This window comes from Physeter macrocephalus, chromosome 20 (assembly GCF_002837175.3).
Source record: "Physeter macrocephalus isolate SW-GA chromosome 20, ASM283717v5, whole genome shotgun sequence".
Lineage (NCBI taxonomy): Eukaryota > Metazoa > Chordata > Mammalia > Artiodactyla > Physeteridae > Physeter > Physeter macrocephalus.
Genome location: NC_041233.1, coordinates 87,846,832 through 87,867,018, shown reverse-complemented (window position 1 = coordinate 87,867,018; position 20,187 = coordinate 87,846,832).

Genomic DNA, 20,187 nt, shown 5'->3' with positions numbered 1-20,187 from the left:
GAAGGAAGCAAAATAAGAAAACAGGAGCCAGAGGTGAAATCGGAGAAATGGTTGGGAATGTCACCCATGGGGATGTGGAGTGGCAGAAAGAGGCACAAAACTGGAGAGATGACAACTCCTACCCGCAACTCTAATTGACCCATGAGTTTTGGTTTCTGTTTTTTTTTTTTTTTTTTTGCGGTACGCGGGCCTCTCACTGTTGTGGCCTCTCCCGCCGCGGAGCACAGGCTCCGGACGCGCAGGCTCAGCGGCCATGGCTCACGGGCCCAGCTGCTCCGCGGCATGTGGGATCCTCCCGGACCGGGGCACGAACCCGCGTCCCCTGCATCGGCAGGCGGGCTCTCAACCACTGCGCCACCAGGGAAGCCCCTGGTTTCTGGTTTTTAAATGCAATAAGCTTTATTTTTAGAGCAATTTTAGGTCCACAGCAAAACTGAGTGGAAAATACAGAGTTCCCACATGCCCTCTGTCCCCACACATGTTCCCTCCCCCTTACCAACAATCCCGCACCACAGTTGTGCATTTGTTACAATGGCTGAACCGACACTGACACATCATCATCACCCAGAGTCCAGAGTTTACATTACGGCTCACTCTTGGTGCTGTACCTTCTATGCATTTTTGACAAATGTATAGTGACATGTATCCACCATTGTAGTATCATACAGAACAGTTTCACTGCCCTAAAAATCCTCTGTGCTCTGTCAGTTCAGCCCTCCCTACCCCCTCGCCCCTGGCAACCACTGGTCTTTTTATTGTCACCATATTTTTGTCTTTTCCAGAATGTCATATAGTTGGAATCATACAGTATGTAGCATTTACAGATGCGCTTCTTTCACTTAGTAACATGCATTTAAGTCTCTTCCATGTCTTTTCATGGCTTGATAGCTCATTTCTTTTTATTGCTAATATTCCATTGTCCGGATGTAGCACAGTTTATTGTCCATTCACCTACTGAAGGACAGCTTCGTTGCTTCCAAATTTTGGCAGTTTTGCTATAAATACCCATAGGCAGGTTTTTGTATGGACACAGGGTCTGAATTCACTTGGGTAAATATCAAGAAGTATGATTGCTGGATCATATGATAAAAGTTTTTAGTTTTGTAAGAAACTTCCAAAGTGGCTGCACCATTTTGCATTCCCACCAGCAATGAATGAGAGTTTGTGCTGATCCACATCTTCATCAGCATTCGGTGTTGTCAGTGCTCTGGATTTTGGTCACTCTAATAAGGTGAATAGCGGAACTCATTGTTTTAATTTGCATATGCCCCTGATGACATGTGACATGCTTACTTTTAATAAGCTTATTGCCATCTGTATATCTTCTTTGGCAAGGTGTCTGTTCAGGTCTTTTGCTCGTTTCTAAATCAAGTTGTTCATTTTCTTATTTTTGATTTTTAAAAGTTCTTGCTATAGGTTGGATAACATTCCTTTCATCAGACATGTCTTTTGCATATATTTTCTCCCAGTCTGTAGCTTGTCTTCTCATTCTCTTTACCATGTTTTAAAAATAGTCTGTATCTGGTTAAAATGAACAAGGTCAAGTTTGAAGGGGAAAAGAAACCACAAAGCATACCCCTGAGGGAACATAATGGAAGGGTGGCCAGCAGGGGGAGAAGGGGAGGGTAGTTTGTCCTCACTAGAGCACAATTCCATGAGGCAGGAGCCACCTGCCTTATTTCCAACTCTATCCAAAGAGCTAGCACAGTCCCCGGAAATGATCAGCTCTCAGCAAATATTGGCTGCATGAATAAATGAAGTAAACCCTGGAAGTTGAGACAGACTCTCATTCTATTAGTTTGCTTGGGGTGCCATACAAAGCATCACAAGCTGGGTGGCTCAAACAACGGGGATGTATTGGCTCAGATTCTGGAGGCTGGAAGTTCAAGATCAAGGTGGCAGTAGGACCATGCTTCCTCTGAAGGTGCTAGGGGAGGATTCATCCCAAGGCCAATCTCCTAGCTGTTGCTGGTTCCTTGGCTCATGGCAGCATTCACATGACATTCTCCCTCTGTGCCTGTCTGTCTCTGTATCCAGTTTCCCCTTTTATAAGGACACCAGCCATCGTGGATTAGGACCTACCCTAATGACCTCATTTGAACTGGATCCCCCGTTAAGGGGACCCTATCTCCAAATAATGTCACAATCTGAGTTACTAGAGGTTAGAACTCCAACATATCTTTTTGGGGGGTGGGATGCAGTTTAACCCATCTAGGGACTTCAAAATTTATCATGTAGGCAGATGGGACCTCTAAACAGGAGTATGACACAATCAAATTTTCATTTTGGAGAGATCTTCCTGGTAGAGGTGTGAAAGGTGATATAGAAGAATGCAAGACTGATCAGGAATGAGCCTCAGACAAAGGCAAGAGCAGTGGGGATGGAGAGAGAACAGTTTCAGAGATATTTGCGTGTAGAGAGGCAAAGATGCAATGACTAATTGATGGTGGCTAATTAGGGAGGGGATGCCAGTTACTCATTAAGAGAATTACCAAAAGGGGAGCAGGTAAAAAAGAGAATTAGCTCAATTTTGGAATTGCAGAGTTTGAGGGGCCTTTCACTGCAATATCTGTCTCCCTGAATCTCTACCCAGTCAATGAAACCCAGGATAATTTACAATGCTCTCATCAAGGCTCACCTAATGACAAAGAGATAAATACATATGGATTGCTACTTAACAGAGAGACCCAATACTTCTTACAATTTTTAAACTTTTTGTTTTGAAATAATTACATAAAAAGTTGTGTAAAAAAAGTCTTATATATCTTTCACCTAGCTTCCACAAATGCTACCCTCTTATAAAACCATAGTCTAATAACCCATCATACTATGAATTGTATGATGATCAATCATACTAATTAATATGATTAGTAATTGTATTATTAGTTGGCTGTATGATTAACATTGACATGTAACATTAACTAATCTACAGGCAAGTCAGTACTTTAGTTTTTTTCAAAGCAATCATTATTTAAAAAAATTCAAAACAGTACCTGACACATAGTAGACATTCAATAAATACTTATGGAAGAATGAATAAATGAATAAAGGAAACGTAATCTTAGAAGGGAACGAAAACCAACATCCAGGGAGTTACCAGAAGCTGAGTTAGGAACTTAACTGAGTTATCTCATTTCACCTTTGTTACAACCTGTGGGACGAGCAATCAATTACCTCTGATTTCATACAAAGAAATCAAGGGTATAGACTTTTTGCCCATTAAAATACACTGGATGGACTGAAAAATAAAAGAAAGACAAATGTCAAGGAATAAGTATGGCCCAGAGACAGACCACAGGAAGGACCCTCCCCATCCTCAGAAGCATGAGATGAAGGGCACATTTTCCACAGGGACACACCTCACCTGGCAGGATATACAACTTACCAGAGGACACCTGGTTTGGACACCTGTTTTTAACCCCTGCAAACCTGGTCATCCCTCCTCAACTGCACTAAATCCTGAAGCAGCCGGTTCTAAAGGTTAACTCATTTTTGAAATGGTCTTATCGGTCGAAGCAGAACCATGCCAGTACAACTGCTAAGTAGGAGAAGTTCGTCTTCCCCTATTTTCCCCTCCCAATCCTTCCCCCACCTGCCCATTAGAGATCATCACACTAGAGCCTGCCCTGCTTCAGACCTCGTGCTTCTTCCTCTGCCTGGTCCAGGCTCACCCGGCCTTTGTCCTGTTCTCTGTGGCCCTGTCTGGTGACTGACTAATCTGACAGCTACTAAGGGGCAGTGGAGAAAGGAAACGTCTCTACAGATGGGACATAATAGAGGGCTAACGTCTTGTCCTGGACTAGCTCTTAGCAAAATTGTAAATGTCTGATGGCATCCGAGGTAAACACCTGCTACCATCTAGCTATGCCCTTTCCCAGGCACCCTATGCCTTTGGGCAGCCCCCAGACCCTCGGGGAACCCTCTGGGCGCTGGCTCACTTGGGCTATTCCCTGTTCCTCAACTACTTCTTTCCACACTTCTCCAAGGCCCTCCAGGCTTCTAGGAAAAAGAGAAATCAGTCTAGGCTAACACATGCGTGAATATCAACATGCCTCCAGGAAGAAATTGCCACTTCAGTGCCTGTAGCCAGGAGCTAGGAAAGGCTCCCACCACGGCCCGGCCGGATCTCTCGCGCCCAAGGCCACCAGCCTTCCTGCGTGCCTCGTCACTGACAAGGCCAGATCTCTAGCTGCCGCCGAATGCCCAGCGCACCTGTCACCGCCAGGGTTCCCGAGACCCCGGCAGCTGTGCCACCTCCACGCCCTGTCCTCACTGGGGCAGACCCAGTGCTCCAGGGCAGCCTCGGCAGCGGACCCCTGTGGGTGGCCCACACACAGAGGTGGGGCTTAAGCCACAGCTGAGCCCCAGGGGCTGTGCAACTAAGGAAGAAAAGTGGAAATCTCTCCTTGCAGCTGAGCAAACTGCGAATTGACACCTCCACAAGTGGCTTGGTAAAAACTCAGCGCCTACAGAACATCTGAACAGACAAGCGCTCCCGCAGCCCAGACGGGTCTAGCTTTAGCAGCTGTAGGCTTTGTGGACACATACACATGGGGGTTGGGCCAGGCTAGAGTCTGAGGGGCCCTTATGACACCCATAGCAGGTCCAGATCCATGATTACTGCAGTCCTGGGGCCTGACTTCAGTGGATCTACTCTGGTGGCCTGGTGAAAACAATGTCCGAGAGACACCAGGGCCAACTGCCGGCACACCCACAGTTAAGGTGTGGCCGAGAGCAGTGCCAACAACAGTGTAACTTGTGAGCTCGCACAACGGGTGAAAGGTGACACAACAGGTCACACCCACAGCTGAACAGCTCCAGAGGAGGAATACTCAGTGGCTGACCTCCCAGCGGGGGTGCTCCAAACACGCCTACCTCACACTGCAGATCAGAAACACAACTAAGAACAGATCTGGGGGTCTCTACTCCAACAGCTAGGGATCAGACCCTGCCCCTGACAGGGCAGTGACAACCACAGAGCAAAGGGGAAGCCCTGCTCAATATCCACGTCAAGTTCTGGTCACCACAACGCCAGTCACACCCCGTATCACGGGTCTGGCTTTAGTAGCTGGGTCTCTGTAGGCACGTACACGTTGGGGTGGGGCCGGACCAGAGTTCAAGCCGCCTACGTAGCTCCCATGGTGGGTCCAGGTGCACGACTGCTGCAGTACTGGCACCTAACCTCAGCGGACCTGTGCTGGTGGCCAGGTGAAAAAAAACACCTGAGAGTCACCAGGGCCAGTTGCCAGCATACTCACAGTTAAGGTGGGAGCGAGAGCAGTTCCAGCAACAGTATACTTTGTGAGCCCACACAATGGGAGAAAGGGGACAAAATGGAGCACAATTATAGGTGAACAACTCCAGAGGAGGAAAACTCAGTGACTGCTCTCCCACTGGGAGCACTCTTTTCCCACCTACCTCACACTGCAGATCAGAATCACAGCTAAGGAACAGATCTGAGGACCTCTACTCCAACACACAGGGAGCAGAGCCCAACCCTGACAGGGCAGTGACAACCACAGAGCAAAGGGGAGGTCCTGCTTAATGTCTAGGGCAGGCTCTGATCAACATAACACCAATCAAACCCGCTATCGGGGGGAGAACAGCACAAGCCTCTGGACCAACTTCACCCACCAGGGGGCAGAAGCAAGAGGAACTACGATCCTGCAGCCTGTGGAAAGGAGACCACAAACACAGCGAGTATGACAAAATGAGATGACAAAGAAATATGTTGCAGACAAAGGAGCAACATAAAAACCTACAAGAACAACTAAATGAAGAGGAGATAAGCAATGTATCTGAAAAATAATTCAGAGTAATAATAGTAAAGGTGATCCAAGATCTCGGAAAAAAATGGAGGCACGGATCGAGAAGATAAAAGAAAAGTTTAACAAAGACCTAGAACTAAAGAACCAACAAACAGAGATGAACAAGACAATAACTGAAATGAAAAATATACTAGAAGGAATCAATAGGAGAATAACTGAGGCAGATGAACAGATAAATGACCCAGAAGACAGAATGGTGGAAATATCTGCTGCAGAACAGAATAAAGAAAAAAGAATGAAAAGAAATGAGGACAGTCTCAGAGACCTCTGGGATAACATTAAATGCACAAACATTCAAATTATAAGGCTCCCAGAAGAAGAAGAAAAAGGGAAAGGGCCTGAGAAAATATTTGAAGAAACCACAGTCAAAAACTTCCCTAACATTGAAAGGGAAATAGTCACCCAAATCCAGGAAGAACAGAGAGTTCCATACCAGATAAACCCAAGGAGGAACAGGCTGAGACATATATTCATCAAACTAACGAAAATTAAATACAAAGAAAAAAATATCAAAAGCAACAAGGGAAAAGCAGCAAATAACATATAAGGGAAACCCCATAAGGTTATCAGCTGTTTTTTCAGCAGAAACTCTGCAGGCCAGAAGGGAGTGGCATGATATATTTAAAGTGATGAAAGGGAAAAACCTACAACCAAGATTACTCTACCCAGCAAGGCTCATTCAGATTCGATGGAGAAATCAAAAGCTTTACAGTCAAGCAAAAGCTAAGAGAATTCAGTACCACCAAACCAGCTTACAATTGTTAAAGGAACTTCTCTATGCAAAAGACACAAGAGAAGAGAATAAAAGAGGAAGGGAAGAAAAAAAAACCAAAACAATTAAGAAAATGGCAATAGGGACATATATATCAATAATTACCTTAGGGCTTCCCTGGTGGCGCAGTGGTTGAGAATCCGCCTGCCGATGCGGGGGACACGGGTTCGTGCCCCGGTCCGGGAAGATCCCACATGCCGCGGAGCGGCTGGGCCCGTGAGCCATGGCCGCTGGGCCTGCGCGTCCAGAGCCTGTGCTCCGCAATGGGAGAGGCCACAGCAGTGAGAGGCCCGCCCACTGCAAAAAAAAAAAAAATAATAATAATAATAATTACCTTAAATTGTAAATGGACTAAATTCTCCAACCAAAAGACACAGACTGACTGAATGGATACAAAAACAAGACCCATATATATGCTGTCTACAAGAGACCCACTTCAGACCTAGGGACACATACAGACTGAAAATGAGGGGATGGAAACAGCTATTCCATGCAAATGGGGATCAGAAGGAAACCCATATATATGCTGTCTACAAGAGACCCACTTCAGACCTAGGGACACATACAGACTGAAAATGAGGGGATGGAAACAGGTATTCCATGCAAATGGAAATCAGAAGAAAGCTGGAGTAGCAATTCACATATCAGACAAAATAGACATTAAAATAAAGATTGTTATAAGAGACAAAGAAGGACACTACATAATGATTAAGGGATCAATCCAAGAAGATATAACAATAGTAAATATTTATGCCCCAACATAGGAGGACCTCAATACATAAGGCAAATGTTAACAGCTATAAAAGGGGAAATTGACAGTAACATAATAATAGTGAGGGATTTTAACACCCCACTTACACCAATGGACAGATCTTCCAGACAGAAAATTAATAAGTAAATACAAGCCTTAAGTGACACATTAGACAGCAGAATACACTTTCTTCTCAAGTGCACATGGAACATTCTCCAGGATAGATCACATTTTGAGTCACCTATCAAGCCTCGGTAAATTTAAGAAAATTGAAATCATATCAAGCATCTTTTCCAACCACAAGGCTATGAGATTAGAAATCAATTACAGGGAAAAAAAACTGTAAAAAACACAAACACATGGAGGCTAAACAATATGCTACTAAATAACTCAATTACAGGAAAAAAACTGTAAAAAACACAAACACATGGAGGCTAAACAATATGCTACTAAATAACCAATGGATCACTGAAGAAATCAAAGAGAAAATCAAAAACTACCTAGAAACCGATGACAACAAAAACACAATGACCCAAAACCTATGGATGCAGCAAAAGCAGTTCTAACAGGGAAATTTATAGCAATACAATCTCACCTCAAGAAACCAGAAAAATCTCAAATAAACAACCTAACCTTACACCTAAAGCAACTAGAGAAAGGAGAACAAACAAAACCCACAGTTAGTAGAAGAGAAGAAATCATAAAGATCAGAGCAGAAATAAATGAAATAGAAATGAAGAAAACAATAGCAGAGACCAATGAAACTAAAGGCCGGTTCTTTGAGCAGACAAACAAAATTGATAAACCACTAGCCAGACTCATCAAGAAAAAAGGCGGAGGACTCAAATCAATAAAATTAGAAGTGAAAAAGGAGACGTTACAACTGACACCTCAGAAATACAAAGGATCATAAGAGACTACTAAAAGCAACTATATGCCAATAAAATGGACAACCAAATAGAAATGAAGAAAACAATAGCAGAGATCAATGAAACTAAAGGCCGGTTCTTTGAGCAGACAAACAAAATTGATAAATCACTAGCCAGACTCATCAAGAAAAAAGGCGGAGGACTCAAATCAATAAAATTAGAAGTGAAAAAGGAGACGTTACAACTGACACCTCAGAAATACAAAGGATCATAAGAGACTACTAAAAGCAACTATATGCCAATAAAAGGCACAACCTGGAAGAAATGGGCAAATTCTTAGAGATTCTTCAATATACACAAATCAATCAATGTGATACACCATATAACAAACTGAAGAATAAAAACCATATGATCATCTCAATAGATGCAAAAAAGGTTTCTGACTAAATTCAACACCGATTTACAACAAAAACTCTCTCAAAAGTGGGCATAAAGGGAACCTACCTCAACATACTACAGGCCATATACGACAAATCCACAGCAGACATCACTCCCAATGGTGAAAGACTGAAAGCATTTCCTCTAAGATCAGGAACAAGAAAAGGATGTCCACTCTTGCCACTATTATTCAACATAGTTTTGGAAGTCCTATCCATGGCAATCAGAAAAGAAAAAGAAATAAAAGGAATCCAAACTGGAAAAGAAGAAGTAAAACTGTCACTCTTTGCAGATGACATGATACCATACATAGAAAATCCTAAAGAAGCCACCAGGAAATTACTAGAGCTAATCAATGAATTTGGTAAAGTTGCAGGATACAAAATTAATACACAGAAATCTCTTGCATTTCTATACACTAACAATGAAAAATCAGAAAGAGAAATTAAGGAAACACTCCCATTTACCACTGCAGCAAAAAGAAGAAAATACCTAGGAATAAACCTACCTAAGAAGACAAAAGATCTGTAATCAGAAAACTATAAAACACTGGTGAAAGAAATCAAAGATGAAACAAACAGATGGAGAGATATACCATATTCTTGGATTGAAAGAATCAATATTGTGAAAATGACTATACTACCCAAAGCAATCTACAGATTCAGTGCAATCCCTATTAAATTACCAATGGCATTTTTCACAGAATTAGATCAAAAATTTTTACAATTTGTATGGAAACACAAAAGACCATGAATAGCCAAAGCAATCTTGAGAAAGAAAAACGGAGCTGGTTAAATGCAGGAGATTCCCTAAACCAGGAAAGGCATGAATAAGACTGATTTTCAAGGGCAAGATGGAGTTTACTAGGGACATTATACAAGTCTTACATGAAAGAACTAAAAACATACCCAAACAATATGGAGACCACGTGGTTCAGCATCACCTAGCAGGACAGGTGTGAGGGGTTCAGGGATGCACAGGGTGTGCCATGCTTTATACAGGGCAGGGTTTAATAACATGGATGGACGCATGGTTTAGAAAGTGGAGAGGATTCTAGAACATACTGAATCAATGGCCAGTAATGTAGCCGTCCCAAACAACATCCTCCCCAAGGCCTCCATCTTCTCTCCCTTTTGCCGGCGGCGGGGGGGTCCTTCATTCATTCATTCCTCTCGATTATCTTCTAGCCCTGAGTGCTCCAACTCTTCGCCTCTGTAAAGGAGTCTCCATGGGCAAATGTCAAAAGGGGAGTAATTTTACCACCCCCCTTCCAAAGCAAAGATCTCAGTATGCATCCTTCCTCAACAATGTTAGTTCTCAGGGGGGAGAAAAATTCTTAAATTTACTGACAGCCTCAATTCTTATTTTTCCAACGCCCTGGAATGCATATTACTATGAAGATACTATAGGCATTAATCCTTCATGTCTGACAGGTATTTGTCCTTTATGAGAAAACTGGGTATAGCCTGCAGCGGACTTGAAAGGACCTCTGGGGGAGATGCGAAGTCTTCATCCCTACAAGTCACAAAGATGGTTTAACAGTGCCCCACTCTAAGAGGGATACCTGGAGCAGAACTTACCAGGACCTTCTAACTCCAGGAAGATTCAATTCTAAGAGAGATTCTTTTTCTTTCCCACTTTTGTCAAAATTCACATTGAATCAGGTACCATGGAGAGACGGCAGGTTAATCATCTGTGGACAAAAAAAAATCACCTGCCATTCCGATAAACAACGCCATCAAGCCACCAGCCATGGTAGCCACCCCTGATGTTGCGCCCTGAGGGGAATTCAGGGTGGAGAAAAGCAGGATACTGGCCCTAGATAGTTAAGGAATAGTTTCAATGAGTCCAGGCTCTTGCATCTTCCCATACATATAAAGCACTAATATCATTAACTTGCGGTGTCTGTTTTCGTGATTAGCGATAATGTTTTGATGTTCTACTACATGGGTTTTTTGAACAAAAACTCCTATGTATCCTGGCTCCTCCCTTTCTTCAGAACAATTGCTCAGCGCTATCTGAGAGGCTGTCTCCTGGGCTATAGTCCTCGGTAAGGTCCTCGAATAAAACATAACTTGCAACTTGTAGGTTATGCGTTTTTCTTCAGTCGACACATCTACCCAAGATAGTGATGGTGTGATGCTCTCTTATTCTTCCCAGCCATGACTAGATGAAAATTTGGACCCCCCCCCCATGTTCAAAAATGAAGAATGTCAAGATGCAACAGCATCCTGGGATCCATGCAAGCACTGAGCCAGGTGCAACCACACAGGCTGCACGTCCGTGAAGCCACATTGCTTCCAGCTCTATGAATCTGCGCTGTGCTGGTGAAGAGAGTCTGAAATCTCCAAACCTGCGCCCACCACCCACTTCAGAGATGAGAGCTGATTAGCCCAAACAATAAAGGCAAAGGACCCCTGTTAATGACATAGTTGAATCCACCCTTCTCCTTCACAACAAAACAAACAAAAGTGCAAGCGAGAACAGCTCTTTCGTGGGGAAAGTGTTCAGGACGACTGTTAGGCATCTGTTCAGCCTGCTTTCTGAAACTGGGGAACGTGTGGCTTTGGATGGTGGGATTTAATTGGGAAGGAACAGATGCTGTCAACTCAGATATGCTAATAATGCTATCTCAAAATGCAGTAAAGACATGCAAGCTTCCGAAACAGGAGCTAACTTGTGTTCAAATGCATGAACACAAAGAGACAATGATCCTTGCGTTCTGTCCATCATATGAGTGCACTCTGGAAACAAGAAATGAAAACTAAGAAAATGGATCTGGGCACTTCCCTGGTGGCACAGTGGTCAAGAATCCGCCTGCCAATGCAGGGGACACGGGTTCGAGCCCTGGTCCGGGAAGATTCCACATGGCGTGGAGCAACTAAGCCCGTGTGCCACAACTACTGAGCCTGCGCCCTAGAGCCCGCGAGCCACAACTACTGAGCCCGTGCGCCACAACTACCGAAGCCCGTGTGCCTAGAGCCCAGGCTCCACAACAAAAGAAGCCACTGCAATGAGAAGCCCATGCATGGCAACTAGAGAAAAGCCCGCACGCAGTAACAAAACCCCAATGCAGCCAAAAATTAAAAAGAAATTTTTAATTAAAAATTTTTTTAAAAAGATACACAGATGCCAAATAAGCACATGAAAAGATATTCAATATCATTAGCCATTAGGAAAATGCAAATTAAAACTTTAATGAGCTATCACTTCACACCTATCAGAAAGGTTATAATAAAAACTAATGAGAGTGGTACAATATACTTAAAGTTGTAAAAGGGAAAAACCTACAATGAAGAATACTCTACCCAGCAAGACTCTCATTCAGATTTGATGGAGAGATCAAAAGCTTTACAGACAAGCAAAAGCTAAAAGAGTTCAGCACTACCAAACCAGCTTTACAAGAAATGTTAACAGGATTTCCATAAGCAAAAGAAAAAGGCCACAACTAGAAACATGAAAATTACAACAGGAAAAAGCTCAGGCAAACACATAGTAAATATAGGAAATCAAACAGGCACAAAGCTAGTAGGAAGGTTAAAAGACAAAAGTAATAAAATCATCTATACCCACAATAAGCAGTTAAGGGATACACAAAACAATCAGATGTAAAATACTATGTCAAAAAGAATAATCGTGAGGGGAGGAGAGTACAAATGCAAGGTTGTAAAAATACATTTGAAATTAAGAGATCAACAACTTAAAACAATCAAATATATATATATATATATATATATATATATATATATATTGCTATATATAAATCTCATGGTAACCACAAACCAAAAATCTATAATAGATACACACACAAAAAAGAAAAAGGAATCCAAACATAGCACTAAGCACAGTCATCACATCACAAGAGGAAAGAACAAAAGAAGAAAGGAACACAAAAGACCTTAAAAACAATAACAAAATGGCAATAAGAACATACATATCAATAATTACTTTAAATGTAAATAGACTAAATGCTCCAATCAAAAGACACGGAGTGGCTGAATGGAAACAAAAACAAGACCCGTATATATGCTGCCTACAAGAGATTCACTTCAGATCTAAAGACACATACAGACAGAAAATGAAGGGATGGAAAAAGGTATTCATCGCAAATGGAAAGCAAAAGAAAGCCAGGGTAGAAATACTTGCATCAGACAAATAGACTTTAAAACAAAGAATGTTACACGAGGCAAAGAAGGACATTACATAATGATCAAGGGCTTAATCCAAGAAGATGTAACAATTGCAAATATATAAGCACTTAACATAGGAGCATCTAAATACATAAAGCAAATACTAACAGATATAAAGGGAGAAGTTGACAGTAATACAATAATAGTAGGGGACTTTAACACCCAATTTACATCAATGTACAGATCATCCAAACAGAAAATTAATAAGGAAACACTGGCCTTAATGACACACTAGACCAGATGAACTTAATAGATATACATAGAACCTTCCATCAAAAAGCAGCAGAATACACATTCTTTTCAAATGCATGTGGAATATTCTCCAGGATAGTTCATGTACAAGGCCACAAAACAAGCCTTGATAAATTTAAGAAAACTGAAATCATATCAAGCATCTTTTCCAACCACAATGCTATGAGACTAGAAATCAACTACAAGAAAAATAAACTGTAAAAAACACAAACATGTGGAAGCTAAACAACATGCTACTAAACAAGCAATGGTTCACTGAAGAAATCAAAGAAGAAATTAAAAAATACATGGAGACAAAAGAAAATGAAAACACAACAATCCAAAATCTACAGGATGCAGAAAAAAAGCAGTTCTAAGAGGGAAGTTTATAGCGATTACAAGTTTACCTCAGGAAACAAGAAAAATCTCAAATAAACAATCTAACATTACACCTAAGGAAACTAGAAAAAGAAAAACAAACAAAACCCAAAGTTAGTGCAAGGAAAGAAATCATAAAGATCAGAGCAGAAACAAATTAAATAGAGACTTTATTTTTTTGTTTTTGTTTTTGTTTTTGTTTTTTTGTGGTACGTAGGCCTCTCACTGTTGTGGCCTCTCCCGTTGCGGAGCACAGGCTCCAGATGCGCAGGCTCAGCGGCCATGGCTCACGGGCCCAGCTGCTCTGCGGCATGTGGGATCTTCCCAGACCGGGGCACAAAGCCGTGTCCCCTGCATTGGCAGGTGGACTCTCAACCACTGCGCCACCAGGGAAGCCCATAGAGACTTTAAAAAACAATAGAAAAGATCAATAAAACTAAGAGCTGGTTGTTTGACAAGATAAACAAAATTGATAAACCTTCAGCCAGACTCACCAAGAAAAAAAGAGAAAGGACCCAAATCAATAAAATCAGAAATGAAAAAGGAGAAGTTACAACAGACACCATAGAAATACAAAGGATCATCAGAGACTACTAAAAACAACTGTATGCCAATACAATGGACAACCTAGAAGAAATGGACAAATTCCTAGAAATGTACAATCTCCAAAGAATGAACCAGGAAAAAATAAAAATATGAACAGACCAACTACCAGTAATGAGACTGAATCAGTTTTTTAAAACTCTCAAAAAACAAAAGTAGGACACAGGGAGTACCATAATAATCGTGTATTTTTTATCAGTTTCTCATTTTACACGTGATGAAATGGAGGTACAGAGGGGTTAGTGATACGTCAAGGTTAGAGAGCTAAAAAGTGTCAAGGCCGGATATGTCCGGACAAAACTCTAATTCAAAAAGTTACACGCACCCCTATGTTCATAACAGCACTATTCACAATGGCCAAGACATGGAAACAACCTAGATGTCCATGGACAGATGAATGGATAAAGATGTGGTACATATATACAATGGAATACTACTCAGCCACAAAAAAGAACAAAATAATGTCATTTGCAGCAACATGGATGCAACTAGAGATTATCATACTAAGTGAAGTAATTCGGAAAGAGAAAGACAAATACTATATGATAGCACTTATATGTGGAATCTAATGAACATATACAAACTTATCTATGAAACAGAAATCTGCTTATCATAAATGAACTTATCTACAAAATAGAAACAGACTCACAGGCATAGAAAACAGACTTTTGGTTGCCAAGAGGAAGGGAGGGGATGGACTGGGAGTTTGGTATTAGCAGATGCAAACTATCATACATAGGATGGAAAAACAACAAGGTCCTACTGCATAGCACAGGGAACTATATTCAGTATCCTGTGATAAACCATAATGGAAAAGAAAATAAAAAAGAATGTATGTATATGTATAACTGAGTCACTTTGCTGTACAGCAGAAATTAACACAACATTGTAAATCAGCTATACTTCAATTTAAAAAAGAGTGTCAAGGCCTGAACTTCAGCTCATGACCTCCACAACATCCTGCCTGCGGGCATTTCCATGAAGTCACAGAAGCCTTGCTTATACGACTGGTCAGTGGCACCAAGCAAGGAAGGAGGATGATGACCGCAGATTCAGAATACTCTCAACAGGCATGACCCCAAATCCACTGATCTGTAAAATAAAACTTCACAGGAAAAAAATATATAAAGTCCTGCATCTGAGCTTTTCAAAAATACACAAATGTAAAATAGACTAGATGAAAATTTGGACCCCCCCCCCATGTTCAAAAATGAAGAATGTCAAGATGCAACAGCATCCTGGGATCCATGCAAGCACTGAGCCAGGTGCAACCACACAGGCTGCACGTCCGTGAAGCCACATTGCTTCCAGCTCTATGAATCTGCGCTGTGCTGGTGAAGAGAGTCTGAAATCTCCAAACCTGCGCCCACCACCCACTTCAGAGATGAGAGCTGATTAGCCCAAACAATAAAGGCAAAGGACCCCTGTTAATGACATAGTTGAATCCACCCTTCTCCTTCACAACAAAACAAACAAAAGTGCAAGCGAGAACAGCTCTTTCGTGGGGAAAGTGTTCAGGACGACTGTTAGGCATCTGTTCAGCCTGCTTTCTGAAACTGGGGAACGTGTGGCTTTGGATGGTGGGATTTAATTGGGAAGGAACAGATGCTGTCAACTCAGATATGCTAATAATGCTATCTCAAAATGCAGTAAAGACATGCAAGCTTCCGAAACAGGAGCTAACTTGTGTTCAAATGCATGAACACAAAGAGACAATGATCCTTGCGTTCTGTCCATCATATGAGTGCACTCTGGAAACAAGAAATGAAAACTAAGAAAATGGATCTGGGCACTTCCCTGGTGGCACAGTGGTCAAGAATCCGCCTGCCAATGCAGGGGACACGGGTTCGAGCCCTGGTCCGGGAAGATTCCACATGGCGTGGAGCAACTAAGCCCGTGTGCCACAACTACTGAGCCTGCGCCCTAGAGCCCGCGAGCCACAACTACTGAGCCCGTGCGCCACAACTACCGAAGCCCGTGTGCCTAGAGCCCAGGCTCCACAACAAGAGAAGCCACCAAATGAAAAGCCCGCGCACCGCAACGAAGAGTAGCCCCCGCTCGCCGCAACTAGAGAAAGCCCGTGCGCAGCAACGAAGACCCAATGCAGCCCAAAATAAATAAATTAATTAATTTTTAAAAACAGGTGTGGTCTTCCCATCCAGTTCTGCCTCGACGCTTTAGAAGGAAACAACCAAAAAACAATGCTGGGTGAAATGGCAGGCTTGGTTAGCAACACGAGCATGGCCAGGGAGCACAGCCTCAAATTTCTTTAGTATAAGTACATCTTACAATTCAAATCTTGGTGAAGGACCTCAGAGAAAGTGGTCAGGCACAAACAGAACAAAACCTGGGAGGGATGGTAGCTGAAGAGAGAAATAAACTGCAGCACAGAAAGCTGTTTGTAAGCAGGGCTGAAAATGATCTCTGGGTCAAAAGTTGAACATGAGTCAGTGATACAGAATAGGGTCCCATATTGAAAAGCTTGCTTTGTTCTGATCAGAAAAAAATAGAGTTAACAATGAAAGGACTAAAGGCCATTCTCTGGTCATCTTCAGCACAGATGAATGCTCTTACTGGAGTCCTGCCTCTAGGTCTAAACATCAAAAGAGTCCGAGAGTCGTACAAAAAGACTGAAGCTTTGGAAAAGAGATCCTACCTTACAGGACAAAAGGAACTGGTTCATTTACCTTGAGGAAGAATAGACAATAGAGGGGCATGTAAAAGGATGTAAGATTTTTACCACTATCTCTCCTCTCTGTTGAAGGCCTTTTACCCCGACGCCTACCTTGCCCTCACCCGGGCAGACATCAAAATCTATCACTCCAGGTGTATTATCCGGGGTTCTCCAGAGAAGCGAAGCATGCATACATATATATAGACAGACACAGAGAGAGAGAGAGACAGAGAGAGAAGGAGAGAGACAGAAAGACAGACAGACTGACCAGTTTATGTATAAAGAGACTCATGCAATTATGGAGGCTGAGAAGTTCCACAATCTGCTCTCTGCAGCACACTGGAGACCCAGGAAAACTGCTGATGCAGTTTGAAGACCTAAGAGCTGCGAAGCTGATGTTGTAGATTCCAGTCTGGGTCTGAGGTCCTGAGAATAACCAGTGCTGAGAGCAGGACATATTTAACGTGCCAAACACATACTCAGTGCTTTACATACAATATCACACTGAAACCCCACAAGGCAGGTGCACTGGGTTGAATGGTGCTCCTAAAAAACCATGTCCATCAGGAAGCTCAGAATGTGGCCATCTCTGCAGATGTAATCAAGTTAAGAGGAGGTCATACTAAGTTAAGGTGGGCCCTAAATCCAATGACCGGTGTCCGATAAGGAGGGAGAGATTTGAAGACATGGAGGAGACACAGGGAAGAAGGCTGTGTGAGGATGGAGATTGGAGTTTTGCCGTCACACAAGGAATGCCAAGGATTGCCAGAGATCACTGAATCTGGGAGATGCAAGGAAGGAATCTCCCCTGGAGCCTTCAGAGGGAGCAGGGCCCTGCCAACACCTTGATTTTGGACTTCTAGCCTCCAGAACTATGAGAGAATCAGGTTCTGTTGTTTGCAGTCATTTGTTATGCTAACCCTAGGAAACTAACACAGTAGGTATTTCACATTCATTGACAATGAGAAAACGGAGCTATAGAGAGATGACCCATCTTGTCCAAGGACACAAAGCCAGGAAATGGATGAACCCAGGTTCCAGCTCATGTCTGTCTGACTCTAGCCCCCATGCTCTTAACATGTAAACTGGTCCACAGATTTACAGCTGGCTTATCTTCTGCCATCCAAGAATCCTAATCAATATATTGACGTCAACCTCAAGAATTCTCTAACGATAGTCACTCATTCATTCATTCATTTTTATAGAAGTGAGGATGTTCCAGATCCTGTTCACCTATTAGTGAATATTATCAATAACAGCTAATATTTATGGAGCACTTCCTATGTGCCAGGTACCATTTAAGCACCTTATGCATTTAAAAATGGCCCAGTTCTCCATCTCTCCCTATACCCACACTCCTGCAGTGACCTTGCAGCTCCTCCCAAGAAGATGTGAGGGAGCATCCTTCCCGCCCGCCCCCCGTTGAGTCTGGGCCAGCCCTGTGACTTGCCTTGGCCCAGAGAGCAGTGGAAGGGACAGTGTGCCAGGTGTGAGCCTTGGCCTCAAAGGGGCCCTACCTGCTTTCCCTCTCCACACCAGGAAAATGAGCCCAGGGTAGCCACCTGAAGAATGAGCTGAGGCATTTCAGGTAAAGGCCAGCCTCCCTTCAGAAGCAGAGCTGCTACTTACCTGCAGCTGAACACAGACAAATGAAAGAACCTACCTGAGACCAGAAAAACTGACAAGCAGAGCCTGGCTCAAACTGCCAATTATAAAGTAAATTATAAATTATAAACTATAATTATAAACTAAATAATTATAAACTTAATTATGAACTAAAATTATAAAATTGAACTGAAAATTATAAACTAAATAAATGATAGTTGTCTTAAGCCATTAAGTTTCAAGATGCTTTGTTAGCTAAAGGACACAGGGAGTACCATAATAATCGTGTATTTTTTATCAGTTTCTCATTTTACATGTGATGAAATGGAGGTACAGAGGGGTTAGTGATACGTCAAGGTTAGAGAGCTAAAAAGTGTCAAGGCCGGATATGTCCGGACAAAACTCTAATTCAAAAAGTTACACGCACCCCTATGTTCATAACAGCACTATTCACAATGGCCAAGACATGGAAACAACCTAGATGTCCATGGACAGATGAATGGATAAAGATGTGGTACATATATACAATGGAATACTACTCAGCCACAAAAAAGAACAAAATAATGTCATTTGCAGCAACATGGATGCAACTAGAGATTATCATACTAAGTGAAGTAATTCGGAAAGAGAAAGACAAATACTATATGATAGCACTTATATGTGGAATCTAATGAACATATACAAACTTATCTATGAAACAGAAATCTGCTTATCATAAATGAACTTATCTACAAAATAGAAACAGACTCACAGGCATAGAAAACAGACTTTTGGTTGCCAAGAGGAAGGGAGGGGATGGACTGGGAGTTTGGTATTAGCAGATGCAAACTATCATACATAGGATGGAAAAACAACAAGGTCCTACTGCATAGCACAGGGAACTATATTCAGTATCCTGTGATAAACCATAATGGAAAAGAAAATAAAAAAGAATGTATGTATATGTATAACTGAGTCACTTTGCTGTACAGCAGAAATTAACACAACATTGTAAATCAGCTATACTTCAATTTAAAAAAGAGTGTCAAGGCCTGAACTTCAGCTCATGACCTCCACAACATCCTGCCTGCGGGCATTTCCATGAAGTCACAGAAGCCTTGCTTATACGACTGGTCAATGGCACCAAGCAAGGAAGGAGGATGATGACCGCAGATTCAGAATACTCTCAACAGGCATGACCCCAAATCCACTGATCTGTAAAATAAAACTTCACAGGAAAAAAATATATAAAGTCCTGCATCTGAGCTTTTCAAAAATACACAAATGTAAAATAGGGGTGGCTTGACTGAAAAGCAGCTCGTGTGAAAAATTAAGAGGGGTTTTACAGAAATGAAACTGAGTAAGAATCAACCATGTGATGCCCAGCATTAGTGAGCGTCTGGTGTCCAAGGCCCCAGGAAGCAACAGTGCTGGTGCACATGGTATATTGAGAGGGATGTTGATAAATTAGCGTACAACAATGTCAAACAAAAATTCTATTACCTGAGAAAGTAAGGATGTTTAACGTGACTGGGGTGGGAGTGGCACGTGTCCATGAGCTCTCAAAATACCTGAAGGTCAGTCGAAATGTTGGAGAGGAAGTAGACTGACCCTGTGATACTTTAGAGAGAAGATGGAGCTCGGCGGTTGGAAGGGTAACAGTTTGATTGGGTACCAGCAGGGATACTGTTATTCTCTCCCCGACTGCGCCTCCCAGTCTGCTCCCTGGACTAGCTCTTTCCCATCCTTGGATGAAATACCCAGCAGATCCCACAGCTTTTCTGGGCCCTTTGAATCAGTTGGACAATTTCATTTCAGTAAGTAAAATATCCCTCTAGCGTAACATCAACGCTCCAAACTCATTTAAGC